Below are 15227 nucleotides of genomic sequence, written 5' to 3'. Positions count from 1 at the left end.
AAGAGAATCTAAGAAATTTATTGATACAATGCAAGTTAGCTAAGGTAGGCAGTATGTCGTGGAAAGCCTGTTTTATGGTTTGTTCTGTGAATGTGTAGTTAGTCTTCCAGCTGTCTCACTTAGCATTTTAAATCTAGATAATAGTGATGGAATGGACTTTTTTTTTTTTTTTGAGTCACTGAATTGAGCGGATGGCTGTGATCTCAAGCTTTGGTTGGATTCCTATGAGTAACTGAGTATTCAGTAGAGCTTGGAGTTTCTGTATTTGACCGATTAAAGCTAAGTTTTAGTGCTAACCTATAGTATGCCTGTTAGATTACTGGGCACAAGTCATACTTTCACGTTGTAACTCTACATTACAGATATTTTAACTTTCAAGAAAATTTTGGGACAGGAATCCAAGTATTTACATATTTTATGAGGAAGCTGAGACCAATAATAGGACATGAGACATGAAGGTGTAAAGATATCTCTTTTAAAGCCATTAAATCTTTTTTGGCAACCACATGCTTGCTGCCAGCAGCATATAATTGTTCTGGGCTCTTTGGGTTTTGTCTGTTCTGCTGCTAAGAATCTGCTTGGGGATGTATGAGAGGATGTTGTCTGAAGAGAACCAGACTTCAGCTGGGAGGATCGTGATTCCCTGGAGACAATTCTCAGTGGGATGGTGGTGTTATTTAACTTGCTTTAACTGAATCAACATTTTAAAGGCCATGTCAAACAGAGAGATTGGCACAAAATAAACCAGTGTGTGAATTTACAGTGTGCTAATTACTCTGCTTTAATTGCTCTTTTGCATACTCATAGTGCATATTAATTGTGCCCAGTACCTGAATTTTCTTTGGAAGCAGCATAATCCACCTTGTTAGAAGACGTCCTTAATTTCTATGTAAACAGCAGCTGTTTCAGGTTTATTTCTTGCCCTGGATGCATGTTTTTTAAGATTATCCTAAGGATGATGATGTTCAGAAGTATTTGCAAGAAGTCAGCGTAGCTAAGAGAAGATAACTTAGTCAAGGCCTGGTCTAGGGAAGAGGCAGTTAGGAATAAGACATCTGCAGCTGAGAGAAAGAGTCTGCCAGTGTTAGGGATCAGTGATCAGGAGCAGGGAAAGGACATGGCTATAGGTAGGTAGCTGACCAAGGGACGTAAGTATGCTATATGCAAACTTACTGCGCATAAATTGTGCCACATGAGAAAGCCTTGAATGATCAAAGAAAAAAAGCAGTACACAGATAAACTGTTTAGAGCATCATTCATCCAGACTATAAATTAAGAGATCTGTTTTTGCATCTAGATCTTTAAAAAGCAAAAAGAAACAAAACCTTCTCAATTTCTGTTACGTCACCAAGTGACACTAGTACATCATCAACTAAATCTTTGTAAATGAATACTGACTCCATTGCTTCCTCAAATAGCTGTGAAAAAAATTGAATTTTTTTTTCACTGGTGTTTTATTCAAATTTACCAGCTGGAAAGAGGAGGAGAAGGTGTGGATCCGAATATGTAATTGTTCCATACATGATCAGTGACTTCTAGGCTTGGGCCTTTTCCTGTACATGGCTCATGCATGTACAGGGCTGCCTGTGCTTTCATTATCTGCTTTGTCTCCTTTTGTGAGTTCAGAAGATGAGTGAATGGACATTCGCTGAGTATTGAACTCATTGGGTCCTCAGTTAGAACTGCTGCAATTTGAGAGAAAGTCATATTTGCTTTTTTGGAGATGAAGTAATCTAGAAGTACCAATGTCTGTTTATATATCAGGTTAAAAAAAAAAAAAAGATGAAGAGACTGTAAAATCTAATATTGTTTTCTTTTCCCAGCATCTTGCAATAAATGCCATACAAAATCCATCAAGTGTAGCACAAGTGTGGTTCTGCTACACTATTACAGAGCAAGTACTTTCAAAAGCATCCATTGGAGGACACTAGCACACAACAAATTATATGCAATACAGTGATTCTAAAAATATATATGAAAAATAAAATTAATTACACATTTCTCTTTCAAAGAAGAGGAATGAAAGTAGAACACTGTTTTATTTACATATCAGAGTCTGGAAATTGTTTATTACTTGACTGTTTTTCTCTATATTATGTCTTCTAAAGCTTTGTTACTGCTTTGTTTTTGTTTATGGAACTGGTGGGAGCTACTTGTTCTCTGGTTGTTTGTATTATCTTGTGTTCTAGTTTTAAGCATTATCCAGATGGGCTTGAGATTCCAGCTTCCTTGCTCTGTTTTTTTTAATGTATGTTTTCTTTTTCTTTCTTTTTTTTTTAAATCAGTTGGAAGCGTTATATTAGCTTTTGTATCAAATATTTCAAACAATCGCTATCCTTGCATCATCTTGTTTACATCTCACAGCAAAAGTTTAAAGAGTGGCCAGCCACTAGTAATACACTTGAGTGCTAACTGAAATAAATGAGACAGAGCTGGATTACACATCTTTGACTCAATATGCTTTTCTGTGAATGAGAACAAGATTTCAGGGCTTGATTGAATGTAAGACAAATAAAATATCATCTGCTCACTTAGTGACAGCCTCCCATTCTTTTCTGATCACTTCCAATGTGTTCAAAATGGCAGCTGTTAAATGATTTTCCTCCTCTGCCATTCAGAGGGTGGAGGTAGAAGATGATAAATGGTTGTGTGAAAGCTGTTTTTTTTTTATTATTATTCTCTACCTCTAGTGTTCTTTACAGCTCTGCCCATTTCTGTCATTTTTATTATTCACATTTGTGGAGAAAACAGGTTTACACTACAGTGCCAGTCTGTCTTCTCAATTTCAACAAATTTTAACTTGAAAATCACTGGTAGCAGGATGTGAAGTCTTGAGAATTTTTTCTTGGAACTTTCCCTGAAACATTATTATTTATGTCTTGCTTCATATAGGACTTCCTTGTTGAGGATATTTTGAAATACTAACGTATAAATAAGGGTTCAGTGAGGGGTTGTAGGAAGAAGAGAGAGAGAAGTTGTGCACAGGATAGCATATACTATCTGGTCTTACTACTCTCATAACTTTGTGGTCCCTTTGCTGTCATGTTTTTGTTTCCTTCTTTTGTTACGAATAAAGCTAGCTGGTGTTTCCATTTTTATAGTCATGTCATTAAATTGTGCGTAAATTATCTGGTGGTTTATAACATAATTATAGTTTCCAAAGAGTAAGATATATAAAATACTACTTAAAATAATTCAGTTGAATTGGACTCAGTGCTCCTTAGTTTTACATATGGTCAAGATTTAGAGTGATAAGTACGTTTACACTTTAGTGACCTTTATACAACTCTAGGTTTATTTCCTAGTTTAGCTTAAAGGGCAAAGTAATTCTTCGCAAAGTTCACGAATCAGTGTGTGTACACACATAAACCATGATCACTCATGGCATTTCCATCTTTTTGCACAAAAATTTAACTGTGAGTCACAAATTTTAATATTTTGTCCTTCCATTTCTCTGTTATACCGCGTGCAGTATCTACCTCTCTGCTTATGCTTGTGTGCAAAACCCACCTGCTTGTTTTGTTTTAAATTGTAACATAACGGTGATATTATGGTAGGTGGATATTCTGTTTAAGAAGTGGCTTATCCTGATGCCTACTTTAGCTATCAAAGTGTTTAATATTAGATAGGGTCAGAAAATGAGTCTGTTAAATAAGTACTGATACTGTTTAATAAAAGACACTGTTACTATTTAATTCTAGGGAGTGCAGTACCGCCACCATCTTCTGTAGTCTTACATAGCAGCCGGTAGGAGAACTATTTGTCAGAAACAAGTTTGAGCTATTTTTGTTGTTGTTCAGGGGAGAAAGGTGAATGGACAGCCTTTGTGATTTTTTTCAACTTGCACATGTGCAGGAGCAAAATCCCTAATATTTAACCTACAGTTCTGCCCATAAGCCAGACAGCTCCCCTGCTACTCACATCAAGTATTGTCTTTCTGCTCTGATTGCTTTTTTGGTTTCCTTAGCTGTTAGTACTGTTTATCACGGTTTATAAAGCTCAGCCTTGCACTTAAGAGTGTATTTAACACTTAAGAAGAAATTTGGATTGAATGAAGATACCAAACTGAAGCTTAAAGAATCTAAAGGAGTTATGTTAGAAGTGCTTAGACGTCCCTAAAAGTTTTTCTAATTTGATATCTGAGGTAAAGTAATGCAGCATGTTTTCAAGTTTATGTGACTGCTTCCTTCAAGGAGTTACTTTTACAATTAAAACTATTACCAATATTGCTTAATACCTTTTTTCTTTTTTTTTTATGGCTACCTCTACTCCAGTTCCTGCTCATCTGCAGTTCATCAAATGTGCCAAGTCTTTTGTGCTTTAGAGTTCACAGATGGAATTGAATTCTGCTTTTATGTCAGTGATAAATTGCTAATGAATCCTATATAAGCAGTTTGAAGAGAAATGGTGACCATCTTAGACTTTTCACTTCTAGGCATGAACATTAATATTCAGTATGATCAAAGATTTCAGTTAAAGACTATTTGATTTTAGTTTAAGTCAGGAAACTGTCCCTATATTTATGTTCAATATTGTCATTGGTTTGAATCTTTTCTTAACTAGATTATATACTGCTCTTAAATTTCTCCTCCTTATGAGCCATGGGTTCCTTACACAAATGCTTTATTAAAAACAGATGTCATTAAATTTAACAGAAGAGACTTACTCTCATTTGCCGTATATCAAGTGGGTAACCAGATCTAAACTTGTTACTCCAGGACAATAAATTGGAGGACGATTGATAGAAGCCTGCATTTATAAGTATTTTTTTTTTTTTTTCACTGTAGCTTTTAACAAATTACAGAAGTCACAGTAATTTAAAAGTATCCTTGGAAAGCTAGAGTCCAGTTTGAATATGTAGAAGGAATTCACTAGCTGAGCTTTATCTGTGGCTCTCATATAATTGCTATCAGACTTTGCTCTAGTGAAGGGATTCCCTGCCACCTGTCTTCCCTGAGCTTTGGGTAGTATCCCTGTGATGGAGTTGACTGCAGTCTGTGAACTCAGTGCCTGGATTTCAAAGACAGTGCCTTTGCTTCACCAGGAAGAGGGATGCTGCTATGGTTGTTGCAGCCAAGTTGCAAACATTTTTCTGTTGTCTGTAGGATTGGGAATACTAGTTTCTTTTAAGCATATACCTTAACTCATCTTCACTAAAACTCTACCTTTTACGCTGTAAGGAAATAAAAATTAGAGTTTTTTATTTATGCATACGGAATAGAACGCATTTACAAATTGGAACTGACTTTCCTGATCAGTCTTGCCTTAAATAAGTAGCAATCAACAAAAGATGCAACCTTATCTTTTTTTGTACAGGCCTTTTCTACAGGAACATTTCTTTTGTGGTTACTGGTTCCACTTTCATTTTTGTCTCAACTTACGTTATTATTAGTTTCTCAATCTGTAGCTATATTGGCTGGAGTAAAATACAGCAATCTCTAATTTTAGAGCCTTCAGTATTCCCAAATAACCCCTGTGTTATTCACAGAATCAGTGAATGTTGGGGTTGGAAAGGACCTCTGAAAATAAGCTAGTCTAACCCCACTGCTGAAGCAGGTTCTCTGGAGCAAGAAAGTGTCCAGACAGATTCTGAAGAGAAAGAGACTCCGGAGCCTTTGTGAGAAGCTCGTTCCAGTGCACTGTCACTCTCACAGTAAAGATTTCCTCAGGTTTGTATGAAACTTCCTGTATTCCAGCTTTTGCACATTGCCTCCCGTTTTGTTGCTGGATATAACTGAAAGAAGCCTGGTCCCATCCACTCCCACTAATTAGATATTGTTAAGATCCCCTTCTCCTCTTGTCCTGGCTGAGCAGTCCCAGATCTCTCAGCCTTTCCTCACAAGAAAGACGCTTCAGGCCCCTAAATATCTCTGTGGCCCTCCACTAGGCTGTCTCTAGAAGTTTTCTGTCTTTCTTGAACTGAGGAGCCCAAAACTGGACACAGTACTCTAGATGTGGCCTTTCCAGGGCAGAATAGATAGGAGAAGAACATCCCAAGACTTGCTGGACAAGCTTTTTTTAATGTGCTCCAGGATACAAGGATACTTCTTGGTCACAAGGACACACTGCTGCTCATCTCCAACCTGTTGTCCACAAGGACATCCCTGTCCTTCTCTGCAGAGTTGCTTTGCAGCAGATCAGTCTCTAACCTGTACTGATGTATGTGGTCGTTCCTCTTTGGGTGTAGGGCTCTATACTTGCCCTTGTGTTCAATCTCATAATGTTCTTCTCTGCCCAACACTCCAGTCTGTACAAGTCTTGCTGAATTGGCAGCACAGCCTTCTGTTGTGTTAGCCACTCCTCCCAGTTCTGTATCATCAGCAAACTTGCTGAGGGCATGCTCTATCCCTTCATCCAGGTCACTGATGAAAAAGTTAAAGAAATCTGGACCCAGTACCAACCCCTTGGGAACACTGATAGCTATTAGTCTACAACTAGACCCTGCACTGTTGATTGCTGTTCATTAATTTAATGATAAAAACTTGCTGATTCTAGATTGGGATTTAGGCATGTTAGATTGCATAACTGCATTCAAGTAAAGCCTGGGGACTGACATAATGCCAGCAGTGAGGTGACTCTGAGTAAATCAAAGTAATATTTGCAGCCAGGTACCAAAGAAGTGTGTCACAGGGGAATGTAGCATAAAGCACTTCCTTCCCTCTGAGCACAAGGTGGAGAGTTTTATCATTTTAATGTTGTTCTTTGTGATTTGATGTATTAGAAATTCACTTTGACAGGGCTATCGGATACGATCACATCACTTCAGTGATATTGGAAGCTAAGAGCTTTATTTTTCTGTGTCTGTCATTTCCGAAGACAGAAGAAGCAAAAGTTAACCTCCGTTTACCTTTGATTCCTTTATCCTTTGAAAATATAATGGTGTCCTCTAATATTATTCCACAGATCTGTTTTAGAAAAATGGATATTTTTCAGCTAATTTTTCTCAGAAAACAAAATCTGTGTAAAGTCATAAAATCTCCATAATTTCATGTTGAAATATGTAAGATAAGGAGAAAAACATTGTGAAACTGAGACAGTAATATCACTCCATATTTGCTACATATGTGGTTTCTATTTTATACTGGTACAAACACAGCCTTAGTTGATCAGATAGTAAGAGCTGCTAACTGTATAAAAACAAAATAAAACAACAGCAAAATAACCCACAATGTGAACAGTCCCAAACAGGTTGAAATACTCTTTTTTTCCCCCTCAAGTAGATTTCCCAATTTTTTATTAATTATTCAAGAATTACAAGTTAATACATTCCATCCACTCTCAAAAAAACCATGTGTTCACATGAAATTAGAAGTAGTATTCTTCTGCCTAAACACACTGAGTGGAATTCTGAGATTTTGGGTTTGCAGAAGCAGCCTTGCATGAGGGGAGGGAAAGGAGACAAAGTTTATATGAGGTTCTAGAACAGGTAATGGTCAGAGCTCCAGCCTGTGAAAACACATTCTGTTCTGATTGGGCATTAAGTCCATTTTAATGGTCCCTACAATCTCTTCAGACAATTGTCAAAGTGATCAAGTAGGTACCCAAATGCTCTTAATGTAAAATGCAACCTATATGCCACTCTTAACCCAGTCATCATTCTGGCTGATGGGTCTGTGCTTTCCCCTGGTTAAAAATGATCTACTTCTGTCCAAGTTCCTGCTCCTCTGCAGCTCTCTGTCTGTCCTTGGCCACTCAGTGTTCTTCCTGCCTCTCTTTCCTATAAGATCTGCAAATAGTATTTCCCTATTTAACAGTCTCTTATGTCAAAATATATTACTTTTACCAGACGTGACTGACCAGTATGGAAAGGGGACATAGAATTGTCCAAACAATGAAAAAAATCATGATTTGCATCATAAGAATAGAAGATTAGAAAGATTTCTTGAATTCAACTTCTAACAATGCTATCATACTATCAGAAAGAGATTGAGTACCATTAAAATTAGTCCTTTTTGTCCTTTACTTGCTCCAGTAAGTTAATTGTTATACTGGCTAAAAAAACACGCTTTGTGGCTTTCACCCCAAATTTATTTTCAGCTGTTATTTGCTTACATGTTCTTATGCCACCTTGAACTTGGAAAAATAATTTATCTTGGTATTTGTTTCCCAAGACATATACTTATGATTTCTACAGTATACTTAGTGTGGACTTGGATACACTTGGTATTCTTGGATAATAATTGGACTTCCTCATCCTGTTTTGTTAGTTTTAATGTCTCAGAATATGTGAAATTATTATTACTGCTTTTATCTTTGTGTCCTGTATGAAGAATGAGTGTATGCAACAGAGTCCCTGACATAGTTTCCTTCATTAACTGTAACAAGCTTTTCTGATCTAACACCTTTGGAGTTACAATTTCTAGTCTTGATAATTAAAACAGCATTTTGCAGGGTCCACAAATTCCATCTCCGCTGAGGAGTAGGCCTGTAGAACTTTGTAAACTGTATAGTTCTGATAATCTCCTGCTGCAGACTTTGTGCTAAGCTTTAGCTGTGATGAACCATCGTATGAGTGCTTTGAAGGTGACTGAATAAACCATGTGGGATTTGAACTGTGCTCCGGAGAGATGAGATCTAATGGAGTGTACAAAATTGCTTCTTAGATATACGCAAATTGTAACCCAGCCTTCCAGAAATGGAACAGAAAAGGTGATAGCATTTGTCAATTAAGTGTTTATTATGAGAGTTAGGTGTAGTTTCAGTAATGTTAACCTGCAGTTATTATTTTAGGAAAATTATTACCAGTTGTTTCTGCCTTTTTGTGTGTGTGTAGCAGTGAACTATAGCTTTGGTTGCAGTATAGAACTAATTCAGATGGCTGGAGGGATTGAATACAGAGTGCCAAGCCACTCTCCACCCTATTTGAAAAGTCATGGCTCCCAGATGAAGTCTCCGGTGTCTGGAAAAAGGGAAATATCATTCCCATTTTTAAGAAAGCGAGAAAAGAAGAGTCAAGGAACTACAGGTCTATGAGCCTTACCTCTGTACCTGAGATCATGGAACAGATCCTCCTGAGAGCTATGTTAAGGCACATGGGTGCTGAGGAGGTGATCAGATGTGACCAGTAACGGCTTCACCAAGTTCAGATGGTGCTTGATCGATCTGGTGGCCTTCTATGATGGACTGATGGCATCAGTACAAAAATGAAGGCCAACTGATGGTGTCTACATGGATTTCTGCACACTGCATGCTTATCTCTAAATTGGAGAGAGATGGATTTGAAGGATGGACTATTTGACAGATAAAGAACTGTTTGGATGGCTGTAGCCAGTGTAGATGCCAAAAAGCAGCTTGTGCCTGTATCCTCCACCAAGAATGTCAACTGTTTATAGACTGGTTTGGCCCAGTTCTGTGACTAACGGCTGGAGCGTTCTGCAGATCTGGGCCTCTGGAAAGGGGAAACAGGGGAGCCAGAATAATTAAAAACATTAGCAATGATCTGAGGAAAAACAAACTAATGGTGATTCCAGCACAAAAAGTGTATGGAGTCATTGGAGGGCATCCAAAGGAGGTCCATGAAGATGATGATAAAACTGGAGAACCTCTCCTTTGAAGAAAGGCTGACGGATCTGGTCTTGTTCCATCTGGAGAAAGGAAGGCTTCTGGGAGACGTCACTGTGGTCTTCTAGTACTTAGAAGGAGCTTAAAGGGAAGAGTGCTTAAAGACTCTTTTAAAAGGGGCCTTAAAAAGCAGGAGGGAAACTGAGTTTTTACACATTCTGATAGTGATAGGGAAAGAGCGAACAGTTTTAAACTGTAAGAATGGAGATTTACATAAGATGTTAGGGAGAATTTTTTTACTTGCGTGGTGAGGTGCTGGAACAAATTACCCAGAGAAGTTGTGGTTGTCTCATCCCTGAAGATGGCCAGGTTGGATGGAGCCCTTGAGAACCTGATTTAGTGACTGACAACCCTGCCCATGGGACGAGGACTGGAACTAAATGATCTCTAAGGTCACTACTAACCCAAGCCATTCTATGTTTGAGATTGGATTTCTAGGTAACATCATGCATGGTCTTATCTTTACTGAAGAATGGTTGTTTGCGGTCTGAGTGGTTTGGAAGTAATTATTCTGGATTTACCCATCACTCCTTTCTGTGTAAGCAATTCCTGACTGCTGACAAATATATTTTGGATCTGGAATATTTTTATCTGGATAATTAATTATTCAATCTTTTAAAATAATTCATTATATTTACAAATTAATTGAGTTAACAAAATCTTATTCTTTCTTGCAGTGGGAGGTGAAGCTGGCACAATGAAGATAAAGCTATAGAATTCATGATTGTAAATAAGAAGACACTGGAAAAATTGAAGACATAAATGGAACAAGTGAATGTGTTTTGATTAATATCCCTAACAGCATACTCTGATGCAAATATAGTAAGGAAGGCAAATTTATTGTTACTTACCAGTCACTACAACATCATAATTTTACTAGCTGTGTTGTGAGTATTTCAGAGCTAGTCTTCATCTTCTGTTTCCTGGCAGCCGACAGTTGTCACCCTGCAGTCATCCCTGCTTCTACTGCCTCTCCGGCTGCTCCTATCTGCTGTACATCTTTTCTTTTTGTAGGGACCAGGAACACAGGGAAAGTAACCATTTTCTGCAATACTTCTACAGTGAATGGGATTGAGCTTGCCTCTTGTGATGGACTATCAAAATTAAAGCCATACTGATTATAGTAGACAATTGAGATCAGAACGTAGAGTATACAGAGATTTTTGACTTTGTGAGTCAGGAGGGAGATGCCTGCTCATCCCGTTTCCATTCTTTTATTCGTGATGTTACTTGCCCCTCAGGAATCTTGTCCCTTTCCTGGGTGGGTAGAGAGGATTCTGCTTTGGAAGAAGATTGTTGCTAGCAAAGAATAATGTCTTGTATCAATCCATTGCTACCACCATTATCCCTCGACAGTTATTTGCTGTTAAGCCACGTTGCTTGTTGTCTCTTCACAGAGATCAATACCCAATGAGAAACAAGGCAGACAAGTTCCAAAAGATACAAGTAATTTCCAACTCCTATTTAATCTTAATTTTTATTCCAAAACTGTATTTCTTTGCTAATGCTATATTTGGGAATGACTGACATGAGCTGAAGATATAAAATCATAATCAAAACTTTTGATTTTTCACCTTGACCCAAGATAGTTCAATTTAATCTTTAAGATTGAATTCTCCTTCAATAGGCTGGAGTCTCCCATTAACTTACAGATACTTTCCTCCATTCAATTTCCTCAATTTTAATTGAACTGGTTTCTTTTATATGAACAAAAATAGATCTTGATTTATGGGAAATTTTATTCAACAAGGAGTTCATGTTCCCATTGTCCTTTCCTGCCACCAGCAATCCCATTGAGTGTCAGTGGTTGGTAAATGAAAATGATAGTTTGGGTGCCTTATGCTAGTGGCATGTAAAAGTAGTCAGGTATTTCTTAAAGTTGTTGTAAAATTATGCAAGTTTGAGCATAAAACTTAAAGAATTATTTTAATGCACTTAATTAATATTAAAAACAAGATCCACATTTGCATTCTTTCTCTTTGTATGTAAGTATGCAAAACATAATACGATGATGATGATAAACTAGAATTGTGAAAGGTCATCTAGAGGAAGAATGGAATAAAATTTTCCCTGTCTATGAAAACATCTGCAGATCTAAAAGTAGACTGAGGGGGAAGAGAGTGAAATGAACTAGAAATTCTGTCAAGGGCATGGGCTGCTTACAAATAAGTATGAAATTTCTCAAAAAAACTGTTTAATAATGTACAATAAGTGATGTGGATAACTGGAACTCATGATCATTGATGCAGGATATATTGATTTAGGGATACTAATATCAACTCTGTATTGGAAGGGTTACAAAATACAATATAATACAAAACACTAGCATGCACTCCTTTCAGACCCTGAAACTGCACTGAGCCTGTATTTCAGTTGAATATGTTTGTGCTGGGGTGGTGAATTTGTTTCAAAACCATTCGCTTTGTGGCAGCATGCCATACCAGCAGCTTGGCTCTTAAAACTACTGCTAGTTCATCTCTGGTAATTTCAGATGTGAATACTCTGATGCTAGCCTTACACAGCAAGAACATGCACAGCCTGAAGATGACAGTGCCCCACATAATGTGCCAGATTGTTTGAGGTATCTAATTTGTGCTTAGTATAGCCCAGCTGGGGGAAACATATCCTTGCTGTAAGGCTTAATTTCTTCACTTTTGCTTCTCCTTCAATCGAATGTTCACCGTGATGCCTTACTTGGCTCTAATCCCACCCAAAACTGGGCAGGAGAGGTTCCATTTTATTTCCAAATGCCGCACAGCTCATAATCTGAGGCAAGAAATTTGCTTGGGTATTCTTGTGTAAACCAAGTGGGCAATGCTAAAACTCTAGGAAACTCTAAAATACTAGAATATCAAGTCTCAAACCTGTTTGTTCACTGAAGGCTCAGCTGCAAGCTATGCTGAGCATCTGCCATTTCCACTGAGTGTGACTGTCAACATCTCATAGAAATGCAGGCTGAGCTGTCACTCTCTTTGGGATTTTGCTCAGGTTTATCATTCATTCTTGTAATTAGGATTTTTTTGATTCCTCTGAGAGTGCATAATTGATAGGATGTTAGCAGAGTATTTGTGATGGATGTGTATTTTGGCCAACTTACTAAATTTCTTTTTTTCTTCTTACAGAGATAATAAACAGCTATATACTATCACTATATAGTGCCATTATTTTCTTTCATTTTCTGTGAGAATCAGAGATCAATACAAATCCAGTGTATATCTTGAAACGTATTTAATGTTAGTAAACCAACTGAGTTGCTTATATCACCATGATTATTGTACTTTTTTTTTTTTTGACAATTTTGATAAAGTAAATCTAAGTACATCTACTAAATTCTCTCGTGGAGATTGAATGTCAAACACTGAACATCGCTTTTTTTCCCAATTCATTATAACTCGATCACATGGATTAGTTACATCTTGTTTATTCAAATTTCGATGAAGAGTTATAAACACACAGTTATTTACAAGTGAATGCAAGTTATCTCATGAAGTTTTTCGTCCCAGTTTTGGGATAAAGGCATAGATAGAAAGCCGTCAGTTAAGGTGATGGATTTATTGTGGGTAAGCTCCCTGATGCAGTGCAGTGTGTCCTGGGTCCCTCCCCTCCTCTAGTGCTTCTTTCTTGTCCTTCATAAAGTATAGTATGTACTGAGCCTGAAATGGTTCAGAGCCAACTGAGGCTATGGAGGTAGATAAGCATATTTTGTACCCTTACCCTCCTGCAGAGCTGGCTTAGACATCAGAGGCTGCTCAACACAAGTACAACAGGATTGTTGAAGCCATGTTGCACTGGTGGAGCAAGGCATCCTGTTGTGCATGCAAATATTGCTTTTTTTGGGTATGTGTCCGCCTAGGACCTTGATTGATGACAAACTTTTTCAGAAACATTAGCTTGATCATGAATCAAAGTATTTTTAGGTGAGAGTAAGATAAAGAATAGTGAAGTGGACCTACAGCAAATGTGGGCTGCTCTTGGGAGTATGCTATCCAGCCTTCTGTGGTGATCTGCTAATAATGCATTCTTGCATGCAGGATTTTCATAAAAGTGGTCAATCAGATTGTTTTTCTTGATGGATCTGTCTGTAAAAATAAAGAATGTGTAAATTAAAAGAACTATTTGTGTACACACTTTTCCTAAGGCGTATTGTGATTTCATAGCACAGAGTTTGTTCTGGACAGCTTAGAAAATGCACTGAATTTGGACACAGTGGACTTGTGGTATACTGTAGAGTCCTAACGTGCTGACATACTGACTGCCACATGCAGAGTATGGCTACTTGCTTGTATGGAGGCTTGTATGGAGTAGATCTCTGTGGATTGGCTCCTTCTCTGGAGCAAAGGAGACTTCAGCATTAGGGAGGCATACTTGTGAAACTCCCATATCTGATGGATGGATTTTAAAGAAAAAATATGCATTCTCTTGTGTTACCTGACGTGTCCCAAGGGGACTGCTATGTCTATAGTGACTATTTCAATGCGAAGTTATGTTCTTTCCTAACCTCAGTGTGTCAGTACCTCCCACACGGTATCCCCTTAGACAGTATATGTAAAACTGTCAGCCTTTAAGTGCCCATTTTGAGAGTGTATGAAGTCAGCTATAATTTGGCAATGGGTTTGAAATCTCCAAGCAATTGTCTCCTTTGCATCATATTACTTTAGATAAGTAAGCAAACACCTGTTTTTCGTATATATATACGTGCACGTGAAATACTTACAGTTACTTATCCTGAACTGCTTTTTTGTAAGGAATAGGAATCAAATGCTAATTGTAAAATGATAAGTGATAAATAGATATTAAAAAAAAGAAGACATTAATTTATTGATTTATTGTTCCAGGCTATACTCAGTCAGCTATCATTTATTTGAATTCAAGTTTACATTGGCATGGGTGGTGGCTTAGTGACTAGGACACCATTCATCTTCTGTTGTTTGATTCTTAAGCAATCAGTCCAATAACGACAAGTAGGATGGATTTTTTTATTTGTGTTACAAACCTGTCAAGTAAAGGGATATTTTTCTAAGCAATTGCTCCCTAGGAGGAGGAATAATGCAGCAAAAAGGCATTCAGTCTGACCTTGTGCTGTTGAGCCAGGGCAATATGCTGCAGAAAAAAGCTGTCAGCAACTTATTGTGGGAAATCCTTGTTGGTCCTTAGGGCCTCATCCCAGTGAAAATCTGTACCAAACAGATAACTTACTTTCTAATCTCTCTGTCTGGTTTATTTGTATCTGTGGCCTAATAGAAGATGTACTACGCCTGATGAGACTCGAAGCATATGCTGTGTGTGTAAAAAGATGTATCCACCAGCCATTCCTCTAATACACAAGCCAGAACTAGAGCACAAGAGAAAGTATTTGTGTTTCTGTACTTGGTGACAGGGCCATGTCTTTCTCCTTGATTCACTGCTCTGATCCTGTGTTACACATGGCTGAGGATCATCTCTAGCTACCCTGGAAGGACCTGCACGTGATGCCTCCAGAAGAATTTGGTACTTGAGTGCCTGTTACGTCTGCTTGTAATTTCTATTGCTGCTGCAAAGCAATATACTGCTGAGGGCAGCCAGATTAACTGCAGGATCCTGAGTGTTAGGCAACAAATTTTGATACGTTTATAAGCTTTTATTACTTCAGCAAATGTTTCTATTTGTTCCAAATGGTCCTTTTTTTT

Source organism: Meleagris gallopavo, chromosome 6 (genome assembly GCF_000146605.3).
Source record: "Meleagris gallopavo isolate NT-WF06-2002-E0010 breed Aviagen turkey brand Nicholas breeding stock chromosome 6, Turkey_5.1, whole genome shotgun sequence".
NCBI classification, from domain to species: Eukaryota; Metazoa; Chordata; class Aves; order Galliformes; family Phasianidae; genus Meleagris; species Meleagris gallopavo.
The sequence above is the reverse complement of the archived record's forward strand: the minus strand, read 5'-3'. Positions refer to the sequence as shown.